This window comes from Meles meles, chromosome 4 (genome assembly GCF_922984935.1).
Source record: "Meles meles chromosome 4, mMelMel3.1 paternal haplotype, whole genome shotgun sequence".
Lineage (NCBI taxonomy): Eukaryota > Metazoa > Chordata > Mammalia > Carnivora > Mustelidae > Meles > Meles meles.
The window spans coordinates 55672263-55689741 of NC_060069.1; the positions used below are offsets into that span (position 1 = coordinate 55672263).

Below are 17479 nucleotides of genomic sequence, written 5' to 3' on the forward strand. Positions count from 1 at the left end.
CATCAGATGAGTAATGTGCCAAGGTCTGAGGAAAACACATGTCACACAATGGTGTGAACACCCCATCATCATGCTTATGAAATACAAAAGGATCCAAACATTTCAAATTTAAAATAAAAAAGAATACAAGGTGCCTGGCTGGCTCAGTTGGTAGTGTGTGTGACTCTTTGATCTCGGGGTTGTGAGTTTGAGCCTCATGCTGGGTGTGGAGATTGCTTAAAAATAAAACCTTGTGATGCCTGGGTGACTCAGTCAGTTAAGTGTCTGCCTTCAGCTCAGGTCGCAATCCCAGGGTCCTGGGATCGAGCCCTGCATGGGGCTCCCTGCTCTGAGGGGAGCCTGCTTCTCCCTCTCCGTGCCACTCCCCCTGCTTGTGCGCGCACGCTCTCTCTCTCCCTGTCTCACTCTCTGTCAAATAAATAAAATCTTAAAAAAAAAGAAAACCTTAAAAAAGAAGAATAGTATGATGAACTCCCATATACTCTGCTTTATTTCTCTCTATACTGTATTTTCTTTTGCTGAACCATTTGAAAGTAAGTGGCAGGTATGATGCTTCTCTCTAAAAACTCCACGTTATCTTCTGAGTACAAGGATTCTGTCTTCCATAGCCACAATGCCATTATCATATGCAAGGAACATAACCTTGATATAAAATCACTGAGTATAGTTCATGTTCAAATTTTCCTTTGTCTTTAAAGTGTCCTTTATAGCTACATTTTAGGGGGGGGGCAATGTAATCAAACCTTTAATACCACTTTTGTGCTAGATTCACACATAATTCACACATAATTAAAAATACCTTAGATCATCTCAAATATTCCAGGACTCAAGTTTGATTAATTATCTATCTCAAACCCAGTCCATATTCAATAGTGTTTCATCTAAGGATATTTTGAAACATGTGACATTTGATGTTAATACTTTTGGAACTCTGGAATAACCCATGCCCAATATTCCCAATGTGTTAAAACTAGAAAGAAAACTCCTTTCTTTTAGCAATTTCTGTTGTTCTCACTGCTGGTTTTTGTTTTGTTTTGTTTTTATCATGTTAACCATTTTTAAGTGTAGAGTTTAATGGTATTAAATATATTCACATTGTTGTGCAATAATCTTGAACTCTTTTCATCCTGCAAAACTGAAACTCTGTATCCATTAAACACTAACTCCTAGGTCTCTCCACCTGCCCCCTATCCCCTGACAACCACCTTCCTACTTCCTGACTCTAAGAATTTGATCACTCTAGGTCCCCACGTAAGTGGAATCATGCAGTATTTATCTGTTCGTGACTGGCATATTTCATTTGGCAGTTTCCTCAAAGTTCATCCATGTTGCAATGTATGACAGGATTTCCTTCATTTTTCAGGCAGAATAGTGTTCCATTCTATGTAAATACCGCATCTTGTTTATCCATTCATGTCAATGAATTCTTGAGTTGCTTCCACCTTTTGACTATTGTGAATAATGCTGCTATAAATATGGGTGTTGTTTTTCTTTTTGAATCCAGGATCCAAACAAGAATTATACACCCAATATTGTGCTAATAAATTAAGTTTCTGCTAAAAATAAGCTGGTGTTGACTTAGTGCTAGTCATCAGGGACCAGACTCTATCCAAATGCTTATGAATAGCATCTTGTACATGATTGAGCTTGATTTATAAACCTTATGCTAAATACAGAAATTCATAGTGGATGTTGGTAAGTATGACTGCACCTCACTTCTGGGATTAGCCTTACACTCCTGGCTTTTTTCTTCATCCTTATATCCCTCCCTCATTCTGCCTCAGGGAAAATGTTGAGTGAGGAGATAGAAATTGTGTGCATGACCCAGAGTCTTCCTCTCCTCTTCCTTTGGTTGCTGGCTACTCTCATGTGCCTTCTGTTTTGCAATTATGGGGTTAAGGTGGGAGTAGAGGCTGGCTCTGTTTCAGTGTTACCACAACAGGGTGAATAATCTGTTGATTATATAGTTTGACTCCCCAGCTCAGCTAGTACACAAATATTTGGCCCTCATCTCCTAACTTTGTTTTATTTATCAGTTGGTTCTTCCAGGAGGAGGGGGAAAATACTGATTTTTATTGGACTTCTTAAAAACTTCAATTATCAGGGAGACACCTGAATACCCAACTTGACCATCTACCTGCACAGTGGACCCCCTCCTGTTATGTAAGTCTACTCAGGATAACAAGTTATAATTTGGAAGATGGCAGGTTCTCTGTAGACCCAGTAAAAGAAATCCAGTATTGCCAAAGAGATATTAGCATTAAACTAATTTGGCTTTCTCCACTCTAGGGACATTTCTGTTAAGTTTTACTAATGCCGGTTATGAGAGGGAAAATTTTACTCTTTTAAAAAAACTCTATTTAGAAAAAAATTTTTTTTCATTGCTGAAAACTGGAGAAAAGCAGAAAAGTACAGAGAAGAAAACAAAAGATACAACAGCTTATCACCCAGAAATAACCACTTTTCATGTTTTAGTACATCAGTTTCATCTCCATCACACACTTCTCCTTTGAGCTCCAGACCATGTATCAAACATTCCACTTGACAGCGCATCTTGAATGTCTCAGACTACACTCAGCATGACCAAGAATAAACTGCTACTCCTCTCCCCCACACCTGTTCCTTTACTAGTGTTCTCTGTATCAGAGTGTTGGTATCTCTGTTCATCCAGCTGTTCACACTAGAAACCTAGGCCAAGCTTGAAAATTCTTTTTCCTTTACGTTCCATGTCTAATCCTTCAGCAAATTCTATTGATTTTAACTTTTTTTTCTTTCTTTCTTTTTTTTTTTTTAAGTGGACAGCAAAACAAATTGCTTTATTGAGCGGTAGTAAAATAATAGTACAAAGCTCCCGAAGAGGGAGGGGACCCGAGAGGGTTGCCCTGATTTTAACTTTTGTATGTGTCTAGATTCATTACTTATTTCTCTCCCCAGCACTACTCCCCTGTCCATGCTGCTATCATAGGCCATCTAGATTATGATCGAGTCCACACTGCTCCCTTTTTCTTCTAGCTCACGCATGCTGGCCCCTAGTAATTTGTTCTCCATATAGAGGCAAATATTTTCAAAGTGCAAATCCAATGGTATCTTCTACACCCCACCCTCACTTGCTTCCCCTCGTCCCTCAGAGGTAATGACTCCTTAACTGGCTTCTGAGGCCCTGTATGACCTGGCCCTGCTTACGCCTCCAGCCCCATTCCACACCATTCTCTGCCCAACTGTCTTTACTCCAACCACATGGCCTTTTTCTCCTTGGTGCGGTCCCTCGTACCACTGGGCTCTATCCACTCTGTAGTCTCTACTTAGACAACTTTTTGTGTAGTTGTCTTCACCAACCTCCCTGACCAGGTCAGACTGCCCCTGACAAAGGCTCTCTGACAAGTGCATCTCCATCACAGCCCTTAGAATGATTGCAATGCATGTGTGGTTTTTGTTTGTTTGTTTGTTTTTAAAGCTTTTATTTAAATTCCAGTTAGTTAACATACAGTGTAATATTAGTGTCAGGTGTACAATATAGTGATTCTACACTCCATACAGGTCTGTTTGTTTCTTAATGTTGGTCCTCCCTCACTAGACTGTGAGCTCCTTGAGGTAGGGAAACTGTCACTATTTGCTCCATATTGTATCCTGAGCACCTAGAACATACTTATTAAATGTTTTATGACTAAGGAAATACCTGTCCTTCTGGTATTTTATTATACTCATACTCATATATGCAAAAATGGGAGCATAGCATAGCTCCTGTTATATAATTTTTCTCCCCACTTAGCAATAAGTGAGTATTTGAATGCTCTTCTTACTGACAAAACCCATTCCCTGTAATTTTCACTGTTTCCAATTTACTCCTTGAGTCTTCATTTGGAAAGTCTACTTGAAAGTTGGATATGGATAGCAGACCTGAATTAGCACTGGCTGCAGCTATGACATCTGATCCTTTTCCAGGGCCCATCTCTGCAGCTGGCAACAACCCTGGTCTGTGGAGAAATGGTAGTATGGTAGTTAGTATGTGGAAATCAGACAGATGAGCTTTATAGAACTGCTCTGCTTCTGTTCCAAAGAGGTCTGTCTGGGTATAAGAACAGTCTCAGTCAAGCTACTTCAGGAAAAGTGGCATCTAAGCAGAACTCTCTCTGAAATCCAAGAGCAGAACCCTAGCTAGAGAGTAGGTTCAGGATCAGAGTGGCCTCAGGACTTCAGTGACAGGAGCCTATGGTTTTCTATCCAGTCTCAGGGTGACCTTTCTTAGCTACTCTCTTCATGTTGGCTTCAGTCTTCTCTTGTTACCTTCCAACTCTCCCTGCTTACTTACCTTCCAGGCTTCTTCTACTCTTCAGAAGCTGGCTTGCAAATGGCTTTAGTTTGGTTCTGTCTCCACATCTGGCATCTCTTGATGCTTCCTTTTACCTTTTTTTTTTTTTTTTTTTTGCTCTCAAATGGCAAACTCTGTGTCTCTTATTTCAAATTAGAGATTCTCTAATTGTCCCATAGGAGCTTTCTGAGCCAGCTTTGTGTGTCCCTGAACTAATCTCTATATATATATTTGTCTGTCTTTGGATGGGTGCACCCACTCTACTTCAGTTAACAAAGGGGAGCAGCAGTCATGTAGTACCACAAATGGCTTCCTGAGCAGCAGAAGGTGTGGGCTGGGAATTTTTCATTAGAGAAGGACCTGGGCAAATCAGATGCTATAACGGACTTACCGAACACAGCCTGTCTAATGGAACAAAATACCCAACTTCATTTTGAAGCCTCTGCTTCCTCAGTTGTAAAAAGAGGAAAATAATCCATTTTATCAAGGTGTTAGGATAAAAGGAAATAGGATGACATGAAACATACAGAACTTAGCCTGATAACATATCAGCAAATGATACTCTTTTAGTAATAGTGTCATTTATAGCATATTAATATACAGTTGACCCTTGAATAGTGTGGGTTTGAATTACATGGATGCACTTACATGCAGATTTTTTTAGTACAGTGTTCTTTTTTATGTTTTCTTTTTTTTTTTTGGGATTAAAAAAATTCATTTATTTATTTGACAGAGAGAGACACAGCAAGAGAGGGAACACAGCAGGGGGAGCGGGAGAGGAAGAAGCAGGCTTTCCACTGAGCAAGGAGCCCGATGCAGGGCTTGATCCCACAACTCTGGGATCATGACCTAAACTGAAGGCAGCTGCTTAATGACTGAGCCACCCAGGTGCCCCTTTTATGATTTTCTTAATAAAGTTTTCTTTTTTCTAGCTTGCCTTATTGTAAGAACATAGTATGTAATACATATGGTGTGCAAATTACATGTTATCAACTATATTATTGGTAAGACTTTTAGTCAACAGTAGGCTATTAGTTAAATTTTGGGGGTGAGTCAAAAATTATATGCAGATTCTCAGCTGCACAGGGTTTGGTGTTCCTCACCCGTGTTTGAGGGACAACTGTATTTATAATTAACATGTATATTATATACATTAAAATAATTGAAATAATATATTTTTAAATTGCCTCTGATTAGAGGGTTACTTCTGGGGAGAATTTTCCAATGGATAAAATCTTCTGTGAATTGTTATGCCTCTGGGTAGAATAATATTTCTAATGCACAGAGTATAGGAAGAGTGATAGGAATGTTTATTTCTCTGGGAAGATGGTGGTCTATGGGCCCCTCTACACTGATTATATGGAAGTTATCCAAGATAACATGGGGACAATAGACAGCCTGTAAGTACTAACAAAGGCCATTGTGCTGAAGAAGTTGTTGGTCTGAAGCCAGAAACCAGATTTAGGCCAACATACACACTCTCTTTTGTATAGAACGGTTTGAATAATAATAGCTAATGCTTACATAGGGCTTCATATATGCCAGACTTAATTTTTTAAGATTATGAGAGAGAATCCCAAGCAGTCTCCATGCCCAGTATGCCCAGTATGGAGCCCCAAATGCGGCTTGACGTCACAACTCTGAGATCATGACCTGAGTCAAAATCAAGAGTCAGACACTTAACCTACTGAGCCACCGAGGTGCCCCTACCAGACATCATTGATAAGGCTTCACATGTACGTATTCATTTCCCCTTCTTCACAAACACATGGAGGTAGAGACTATTACTATCACCAATTTATGGATAAAGATACTGAGACACTGACCTATTTTTAAAATCCTTTCAATAAACCATAATCGACTGACCTTGCTTTAAACTTATGCCTGTCTCTAGTCCTTAGTCCTCTGGGTACCACATTTGGTATTGCTATTCTTTCAAGACTGGAGTTTTGCCTCTCTCCTCCGGCTTATTCCCAGGGTTAACATTCTTTCATAAACCTCAAACCTGAGGGCTGCCACCAAAGCCCTTAATACCTTTAGTTATTTTTTTTAACAGTCCAGAGATCTTTTTTTTTTTTTAATACCTATTATGCCTTTAATACCTATTATGCCATAAGGAATGGGTTCTAGAAATTCAGATTCCTTTCCAGTGATTTTCACAAAGTGTGCTTCTCTGGTGGAGGAGGCTGGCATTTCAGTTTGTTGGGGGCTCAGGGCAGACTGTGTGGTAAGGTGTGCCACAGTACCATATTGATTATTCTGAACCGAAGTTACTTAAGAAACAACCAGTGCTAGAGGAACACTCTGATCTTCCTTTGTCTCCAGAAAGCAGGAAGTCAGTCTTTCATGTGAAAGGTAGCTTCCCTTTACCAGGAAGTATAGAGACATCCTTATAGTCAAAGATTCGAAATTGAAGGCCAAGTAGACTATGTAAATAAACTCTGCATAGATTCTCCACTAATTAATACCCAAACCTAAGTTTCTCTTACCAATTTTCCAAAATTTTATTGTTTCTTGTTTAGAAAATATAAAAGCTGCCTGCCTTGACAACTCCTTAGGTCCCATGTCTATGAGTCTCCACACATATGAATTAAATTTGTTTTTTTTCTCCTGTTTATTGGTTTTATGTCAATTTAATTATTACACAAGCTAAAAGAACCAAGCAGGCTATGGATAAAATTTTCCTCCTCCCAACACATTGAACCCATGTACTTTTCTCTTTGGTTTCCTTCTTTTTCTGATCATTTCCCTTCACATATTTTAGGACCTTATCTTGTCTCTTAAAGTGCTTAATGTACTCAATATATACATTAATTCTCTGGGCAAGAATGTTGACCTTAACTTATTTGTTTATAGCATTGCCAACAGCATGCTGGGTAATATTGTAGACTCTTTCAGTTTTGCCATGGAATATGCCCCCTTTTGAGCAATGCCATTGCTTGAGCCACATACAAATCTAGAAGAAGGGTCATATTGTAGACATAAGGAAATAGCATGGCTCAAAAAGGAACAAGTCCATGTTTTCTAAAAGGCGTAGAGAACATATAGTGGGTGCCTCTGTTCTTTCCTTTTGTGTTAGTCATTTTGGTGAACTATTTGGTGAACTATGGCAGTTCTGGTTAAAAAAGAAAAAGAAAAAACCTCTTAATATCTTCAGCAACCCTGGATAAGAGGTGAATTGGGACAGAAAACCATAATGGGACAATGAATGAGAGGCTACATGAAGATAAATTGCTCAAAAATAAGTGTCTTTTGGGAAATTCCCTTTATGAGAGAACTGGAATTGCCATTAGGGCATGTGTAGAAGCTTGAAGGGCTGCAGATGTGATTCTGTAGTGAGTGCATGGAGATGGGATCAACATTAGAGTCTGGAGGAAGGGTAATATGGTGATAAATGTGAGGGACAAAGAGAGGAACATCCTGGTACTGCTGTTTCTGTTCCAGGGAAGCCCATTTGGATGTAAGGAGCAGAGGATCAATCAAGCTACCTTGAGAAAAGGGGGATTGAGGCAGAATTTCTCTAAAATCTGGTAGTAGACCCTAAACTGGAGCTGGAGAGTGGTCCAGATTCAAAGTAATCTCTACAGTCCTCTACAGGACCTCTACAGTCCAAGGGGGAAGGTGGTATATTAGTCCTCTGCTGGTAAATGTTTAATAACTGGATTTCAAATAAACAGACAGACAAAAAGGTGCTGATTTATAGCATTTACCAATTCTGTGGTGTAAACACTCCTATCATGGCCAATTTCAAACAACATAATATCACTGAACTTGAAGTTGGGAAGAAATACATGCAACTCTATTTCTCTAGTCAGTTTAAGTCTATGCTAACACATTAAATGTCAACTTTGATTTTTTTCTGAACTTTCCAAGTTTTCAAGAATGTGGTTTATTATTATCTTATAATAAGAAAAAAGTAACAAAATTTTATTTGTTTAAGATTTTATTTATTTATTTGACAGACAGAGATCACAAGTAGGCAGAAGTCAAGTAGAGAGAGAGGAAGGGAAGCAGGCTCCCTGCTGAGCAGACAGCCTAATGGGCTCAATCCCAGGACCCTGGGATCATGACCTGAGCTGAAGGTAGAGGCTTTAACCCACTGAGCCACTCAGGCGCCCCTCAAATCCTGCATTTTAAAAAAATTTATTTATTTGACAGACAGAGATCACAAGTAGACAAAGAAGCAGGCAGAGAGAGAGAGAGAGAAAGAGAGAAGCAGGCTCCCCTCTGAGCAGAGAGCCCCCATGGGATATGGACTGGTGTATTATGGATAAACTTCTCTGGTTTTGCCATTTGTTGAAGGTCAGTCTTAACTTTTGCCTTTGGCCCCCGGGTCCACCTCAGGGCTTGCAACAGGTTTGGTTGAGCTCCCTTCCAAATTTTGACTCCCTATTTTGTGGACATTTTTTCAGAGAAAGGTTGCTCAGAACCACCTGGTAGGGGTTTTGGGAACCACCTGGACTTCCTTAAGTTCAGATCTGCAGAGGACATTCCAGAGTGATGCTCAGGGACCTGGCTAGGTGGCTCTGAGTAGAGTTTGGGAAAACTATAACCAATACATGACACTTCTTTCATTATGTTGACTAAAAATTGAAAAGTTATGCTATGGAAAGTGTTTTCTGTATGTGGCATTTGTAAGAGAAAATAAAACCTTGATGGATCTTTTAAAAATAATCATCTCCTGTTTTAAATGATGAACCAGTTTGCTTTAGACTTGGCCCTGTACTCAGATTTTGGTTTCTGGGCTCCCCACTTAGATCAGCCTTAGGCTCCTTCTCATACAACTTCCCAGCTTCCTGTTTCTGACTCAGGCAGGCCCCCAGCTCATTGTTCTTTGTGAAAGCATTTATTTTTTTGTTGTTGTTATTAAGCTGGGATGAGGTTGTCAGGAGGACTTGGCCTCAGAGGCCCGGGGCTAACTTCTGATGGGCAGGAGTCTAGGACACTTGGGCAGCTTCGAATCAGGTGAGGAAGAGAGACCAGGCCACAGTGACTGCAGGATGGGAGTGTGAGAGGCTGGGTGCTCCACCCATGAGCTGGGGACACACAGGTGAACCTGATCTGAGGTAGAAGCAGCAGGTTCTCTGTCCTCTGGATCCTCAGCTATTAACTGGAACCAGAAGATGATCACAGGACAGAAGGTAAGGCTACTCTTGTTTGACACATGGGTGGATATTCCAGTTACCTCCCACTTACAAGTAAGATATATACAAAGTCTTGATCATCCTCCTTGAGCCTGGGGTGGATAAAGCACTGGCTCAGGGGCTGTAAGTCCTGAATTCTTGCCTCATTTCAGCAACTAACTAGCTGTGTGACTTTGGGGAAGTCACTTAATTGTCTGGGTTTATTTCATGATCTACAAACTACTTGTTTGAAATAGTTGTACGCCAGCCTGGGAAGACTCTTAAGGATTTGAGAATTGCTTATATTGGGCTCCAAGTGGCCTGCCTGTAACTCTTTTTTGTTGGCTTTTATTTGATTCACTGGAGTTATCCTCTAGTTTCTTTTTTTTTTTTTTAAGATTTTATTTATTTGACAGAGAGAAATCACAAGAGAGGCAGGCAGAGAGAGAGGAAGGGAAGCAGGCTCTCCGCTGAGCAGAGAGCCCGATGCGGGACTCGATCCCAGGACCCTGAGATCATGACCTGAGCCGAAGGCAGCGGCTTAACCCACTGAGCCACCCAGGTGCCCCAATCCTCTAGTTTCTTCCACCTGACGGCCTTCCAAATCCTGTATCAGAGTCCTGGTTTTCCCCTTTGTTAAACACCAGCAGAGCCTCCGACAGATTCACCTATGACAATGGTTCTCAAAGGATGGACCTGGCACCAGGACCAGTAACATCTGCATCACCTGAAGCCTGTTAGAAATGCAAATTCTCAGACATCACTCTAGACCCACCACATTAGAAAGTCTGGGGTTGGAGCCCAGGTTACGCTGATGCCTGCTCCAGTCTCAGCATAACTGCCAGAGGCCATGGGTCCAAATCCCCTCACTGGCCTGGTCTTTTCTTTTTCTTTTTTTCTTAAGGAAGAAGTTGAATGTTTTATTATTAAACTATTTATCTTCTTGTAAGGCTGTTGTTTCATTGTATAAAAATAGCACCAGCAAGCACAGTATATTGCAAAATTAAGATAGTATTCTTCTTTATCTGATGCTATGCAACTAACTAACCTTTTTTTTTAAGATTTTTTATTTTATTTATTTGACAGAGAGAGAGATCACAAGTAGGCAGAGAGGTAGGCAGAGAGAGAGGAGGAAGCAGGCTCCCTGCAGAGCAGAGAGCCTGATGCGGGGCTCGATCCCAGGACCCTGAGATCATGACCTGAGCTGAAGGCAGCAGCTTAATCCACTGAGCCACCCAGGCACCCCGTAACTAATCTTTCTTCACTGTCAGTTATTTCCAAAGGAAAGATCATTTAAGTATTTTGACCCCAGCTCAGGGACAGATGTAAGCAAGTTACAATATTCCCTAAGGTTTAAGATTGCAATATGATTCTTGAATTACATAATTTTTAAAAAAGATTTTGTTTATTTATTTGACTGAGATCACAAGTAGGCAGAGAGGCAGGCAGAGTGAGGAAGGGAAGCAGGCTCTTCGCCGAGCAGAGAGCCTGATGCGGGGCTCGATTCCAGGACCCTGGGATCATAACCTGAGCCAAAGGCAGAGGCCTTAACCCACTGAGCCACCCAGGGGCCCCTTGAATTACATAATTTTTATAACTGGTTTTTAACCACACATAATTTCAGGATTTTGATATTAACAACTGGAGCCTTGCCTAAAAATCATAGGGTGTTGCAAAAAGAATGCATATTGTGTTTATCTGCAATCATTAGAAAATCAAGGGATGTTTTCTTCCATGAACATTGTTGCAAGTAGTTTCTTTTTCCATTGGCATTGCTGGAAGTTGCAATTTTTTTTTATTAACTTATTTTTTAAAATTTTTTAAAAATTAAAAAAAATTTTATTAACATATAATGTATTATTTGCCCCATGGGTACAAGTCTGTGAATCATCAGGATTTCACATTTCACAGCACTTACCATAGCAGACACCCTCCCCAATGTCCATAATCCAACTACCCTCTCCATATCCCCTCCCCAGCAACCCTCAGTTTGTTTTGTGAGATTAAGAGTCTCTTACAGTTTGTCTCCCTCCCGATCCCATCTTGTTCATTTTTTCCTTCCCTATCCCCCAACTCCTCCCCAACCTGCCTCTCAAATTCCTCATATCAGGGAGAGCATATGATAATTGTCTTTCTCTGATTGACTTATTTCGCTCAACATAATACCCTCTAGTTCCATCCACGTTGTGGCAAATGGCAAGATTTCATTTCTTTCGATGGCTGCATAGTATTCCATTGTGTATATATACCACATCTTCTTTATCCATTCATTTATTGATGGACATCTAGGTTCTTTCCATAGTTTGGCTATTGTGGACATTGCTGCTATAAACATTCGGGTGCACTTGCCCCTTCAGATCACTACCTTTGTATCTTTAGGGTAAATACCCAGTAGTGTGATTGCTGGGTTGTAGGGTAGCTCTATTTTCAACTTTTTTTTTTTAAGATTTTATTTATTTATTTGACAGACAGAGATCACAAGTAGGCAGAGAGACAGGCAGAGAGAGAGGCAGAGAGAGAGAAGGGAGGAAGCAGACTCCCTGCTGAGCAGAGAGCCCGATGCGGGGCTGGATCCCAGGATGCTGGGATCACGACCTGAGCTGAAGGCAGAGGCTTTAACCCACTGAGCCACCCAGGCTCCCCTATTTTCAACTTTTTGAGTAACCTCCATACTGTTTTCCAGAGTGGCTGCACCAGCGTGTGTTTCCACCAACAGTGTAGGAGGGTTCCCCTTTCTCCGCATCCTCTCCAACATCTGTCGTTTCCTGACTTGTTAATTTTAGCCATTCTGACTGGTGTGAGGTGGTATCTCATTGTGACTTTGATTTGTATTTCCTTGATGCCGAGTGATGTTGAGCACTTTATCATGTGTCTGTTGGCCATCTAGATGTCTTCTTTGCAAAAATGTCTGTTCATGTCCTCTGCCCATTTCTTGATTGGATTATTTGTTCTTTGGGTGTTGAGTTTGATAAGTTCTTTATAGATTTTGGATACTAGACCTTTATCTGATATGTCATTTGCTAATATCTTCTCCCATTCTGTCAGTTGCCTTTTGATTTTGTTGTGCAAAAGCTTTTGATCTTGATGAAGCTGTGATAGTTCATTTTTGCCCTTGCTTCCCTTGCCTTTGGTGATGTTTCCAGGAAGAAGTTGCTGTGGCTAAGGTCAAAGAGGTTGCTGCCTGTGTTCTCCTCAAGGATTTTGATGGATTTCTGTCTCACATTGAGGTCTTTCATCCATTTGGAGTCTATTTTTATGTGTGGTATAAGGAAATTGTCCAGTTTCATTCTTCTGCATGCGGCTGTCTAATTTTCCCAACACCCTTTGTTGAAGAGACTGTCTTTTTTCCACTGGACATTCATTCCTGCTTTGTTGAAGGTTAGTTGACCGTAGAGTTGAGGGTCTATTTCTGGGCTCTCTATTCTGTTCCACTGATCTATGTGTCTGTTTTTGTGCCAGTACCATACTGTCTTGATGATTACAGCTTTGTAATAGAGCTTGAAATCTGGGATTGTGATGCCCCCAACTTTGGCTTTCTTTTTGGAAGTTGCAATTTTTAAATCCTCTATGCACCACTAATTTAAGAGCACAGTGCTAGATTAAGTTGTTTATTTAAGGGTTCCATTTTTATTCCTCAATAGATTTATGTATTTCTCATATGCTTCTTCACTCATTAATTCATCCAGTTCTGAAGGGTTACTCAGTGTATCTTGATCAGCCAACCATCTTCATAACAAGATTTTTTGACAAGTCCCAGATTTTATACAAGAGCTTCATTATTTCAGTTACTTCTCCTGATAGAGGAGAATAGAATTCACTAGCAGCTTTCTCACTTTCCAAAGCACCAAACTCATCTTGTTTTCCAGTTTTGTCCCAACTGCAGGCAGACTACAGTAAACCTTTCTGTTTCCACCAACAGTGTAGGAGGGTTCCCCTTTCTCCGCATCCTCTCTGTACAAACCTTTCTGTACAAAATTGCTGATTTCCATTGTCTCAATACCATTTTCTGTTGCTATCCATTCATGTTTGTCTGGAAGTTAATGCACAGAGAGCTGAGCAGAGACTTCATGCAGCATCAGGCCAGTAGTACCTGCCCTCAGCCCCCCGTGTCTTATTATTGTACCCCATTTTCCAGCCCTACCACGCTCACACACCTTGTCTTCCAGTGGTGCCTAATGGTTTGTATTTCTCCAAGTACTCTTTGTTCTTTTATACCTTTGGTGTGTTCATTCCTTCTTTTCTCTGGAAAGCCTTTACCCTCTCCCTTTTCTCTCATAAATTCTTGTCCTCCCAGGTGCGCTCACATATTACTTCAGCCATGCAGGATGTCCTCCTAAGAGAGCCACTGGCTACAAAGGCAGATGTCTTCTTCCAGTTTTTTATGATTCTTTCATTCCACTATGAAATCCATCTATCCACCCCTTATTTATTTTTTTTAAAGATTTTATTTATTTATTTGACAGACAGAGATCACAAGTAGGCAGAGAGGCAGAGAGAGAGAAGGGAGGAAGCAGGCTCCCTGCTGAGCAGAGAGCCCGATGCGGGGCTCGATCCCAGGACCCTGGGATCATGACCTGAGCTGAAAGCAGAGGCTTTACCCCACTGAGCCACCCAGGCGCCCCAATCCACCCCTTATTTCTTGACTGAAGCGTATGTAACTGGGCTTGTGCCATATTCTGGGATATAAGATGACTTGACTGGAGCTCACAGCTTACTGGGGGAGACAGACAAGTAGCCAGGAAATGACAATACAGTGCTTTAGTACACCCATAGGAGCAAAAGCAGAGAGCAGTGTGTACACAGGCAAGGCTTGCAATACATGTAGGTATATTGGAGAAGTTTTATGAAGGCAGGAAGGACATTTATCCTGAAGGAGATGTGTTGCAGGAATCAGGAAAGTATGAAGTCTGGGTCTCTTTTGGTAGAATTTAGACCCTGAAGCATTTTGTTCATTCTGCTGTTTCTACCCTCCCACACCTGTTACGACTCATTCTGGAGAAATCAAGTTAAAATGAGCTGCATGTTGGGGTACCTGGGTGACTTAATCAGTTAAGCTTCCAACTTTTTAAAAAAGATTTTATTTATTTATTTGAGAGGGAAAAAGAGAGAGAGAGAGAGAGAATCTGAAGCAAATTCTGCACTGAGGGCAGAACCCCACTTGAGGCTTGAACTGACCATGGTGAGATCATGACCTGATCCAAAACCAAGAGTCAGACATTCAACCGACTGAGCCATCCAGGTACTCCTAAGCATCTACTTTTTGATTTTGGTTCAGATCATGATCTTAGGATTGTTAAGATGGAGCCCCATGTCAGGCTCTGGGCTCTGAGTGTGGAGGCTGTTTAAGATTCTCTCTCTTCGGGGCACCTGGGTGGCTCAGTGGGTTAAGCCTCTGCTTTCAGCTCAGGTCATGATCTCAGGGTCCTGGGATTGAGCCCCGCGTCGGGCTCTCTGCTTAGCAGGGAGCCTGCTTCCTCCTCTCTCTCTCTGCCTGCCTCTCTGCCTACTTGTGATCTCTCTCTGTGTCAAATAAATAAATAAAATCTTTAAAAAACAATTCTCTCTCTTCTTCTCCCTCAGCCTCTCCTCTTCCCATTCCTAAATAGATAGATAGATAGATAAAAAAATTAACTGCATGCTAAATACATATGTATATATGTATTTCAATTTTTATCTGACAGGAAACACAAATTCTCTGAATCAGAAAAAAGATAATTTATTATGCACAGACCATCTTACCAGTTCTCTGCATCCCTCTATAGATAATGTGTTGAAAGCCTGATGTTACCATGAGTGTACAATGGGGTTGCACCATAGGAGATGAATGCTGAAATTATGAGACTCAGAACTTATATAGGGCAGCTGGCACATGGGTCTGTTTCCTCCATCTTCCTCCTCCTGAAAGAGAAACCTTTATTCTGGAATATAAACAAATCCTCTCTGGGGAGGGATGACAGTCTTTACTTTTCCCTTCCTACCCTGGAATATAAGGAAATAGCATCAGAGGCTTCCCTCCCTTGGAGGGTGAATGGGTTACTACTTGGGCAACTAGAACTCAGTCCTCTGAGAGTCTTCTGCTAGGGTAGAACACACTTCAGCACTCCCACCAAGAGACAGGAAGCTAGCATTTTTGTGTACCAGCTCCTGGCTCTCATCTGTAGGTCACTCTTGGGCACTTCTGATGAGACTACCTGCCCTTATAACTGGAGAATGCTCTCAGGCAGAGTAATGTTTTTGGTGTGCTTATACGAACTATCTGTGGGTGACCTCCAGGATGGACTGAGGGGATATGGACATGATACCAATTATGTGATCTTACCTGTCTTCATGTCTCTAAAATGGAGATCATAATATGTAACTGCACTGGATTGGTGGGAAGATTAAGTGCATCAGAATTCATAAAGTGCCTCTCACATTTCTTAAAAAATCGTCGATACTCAATAAATGATAGCTTTAATAGTAATAAGTTAACATGAGGGACCAATGACTCTTGTAGCTGACTTAAGACTTGTTTCTATTGCTATAGGTTGTGTTAGAGTAAACAGCTGACTGGGGTCAGAGGGGCAAACTGGTTTTAGGAATAGAGATTTCCCTTAAGTGAAGCTACCCATTTGCTCAGGGGGAGAATCTATTCCTTTCAAGCATTATAAAGCCAACTAGTCTAGTAAGATATAATTAGATTGTTTTCTCAATATTAAAGCTTTTGCCAGTGGCTTGTACATTTTGTTGCTTGGTAGGGAAATAAAACTTCCACAGAACGGAGTTATTTTGCTTGTAGCTATAAAGAATATTTATCAATTCATGCTAAATCTCAGAGCATATCCAGGTTGACATGGTTGCCAAACTGGTTGTATTTTTTTCCTTTGTACTAAATCTAATTGTAGGCATTGTCACACTTACCGTACATGTCTGTGCATGCATCCCTACTAGGAAGATGTAGGGGTGGGGGGAAGGTAACAGCTATCTGCTTATGTCAGGAGAATGGGGCAGGTGGGCTTGGAGGTACACAAAAAATAATAAGGAAACTTGGTGACCAGGATCTATTGTGAATGGAGAATTGAGTTTTATTCTCTTTTTGTTTTAATAGGAGGGTGGAATGGAGCTGAATATGGTCAGGGTTGTTTATACTTTGAGAGGTTCTGGGTGACAAGATGCCATGAGAGGGATTGCATCATGTGTTATCCTCAGTTCTACCAGAGGTGGTGATTAGAGCCATGAAGGTGGAAGTGCTGAGCTCCTTCCAGTTGAGGTGTGTGCGAAGTGTCAGTGTTGTGCATGTTCTTTGTGGTGGGCTCAGGAGGCTAGCCGCACACCAGCCCTTGCCCCTCCTCTGTGCTAACATTTGGCTATCAGATTCTTCTTTTTGGGGAAAGTGGACTCAAGCCAGTAGATGAATCATGTTTTGTGCAAGGCAATCATATTATTCCATTTGTATTTCCTGGAGTTTGGTCTGAGGTGGTCAAGTGACTTAGGAGAAGTCTGATGGGGATTTTAGGAAATATCTTCTTCCTGGTAAAAAGAGATGAAGGAGAAAAGACCTGCTCTTCTTCCTGGAATTGTTGGTACTGTGGCAGCTATTATGTGATCATGAGGGGCATCTCCATCACAGGGAGAGTATGACAGAATGGGAAAATGGAAAAATTACGTGTTCTTGATAATACAGAAGGATGAGCGTCTGGATTAGTCTGGGACTCCATACTGCTGGCTTCTTATAATGTGAGACTTCTATAGTTTAAATGACTTTAATGGGCTGTTCTGTTCTTGAGGCCAACATGTCTTGATTGACAGAGCTCTGGATACGGCACAAGTCTGGTGGGGGGAAGATAACAAAGACACTGACATTAGGAGTAAGCATCCATGGAAGAGAAGAAGAACTGAGGCACAACTGGGACCCCTGGAGAGGGCTCAGTCACCACTAACCAGGACAGAGAAAGGATGGGGGCTCCTTGCTGATCAAGAGGACAGCTGGTGCTCCCCACTGCTTGACAGTGCATGAGAGCAGGAGTGAGACCGCAGAGGCCACTTTGGTGAGGTGGCGCGGACTGGA

General features: G+C 41.3%; 1 pseudogene; it reads right to left on the reverse strand.

The window, feature by feature from the left end:
- LOC123941136 lies at window positions 1-93 on the reverse strand (annotated as a pseudogene).
- Between the last annotated feature and the right edge of the window lie 17386 nt (window positions 94-17479).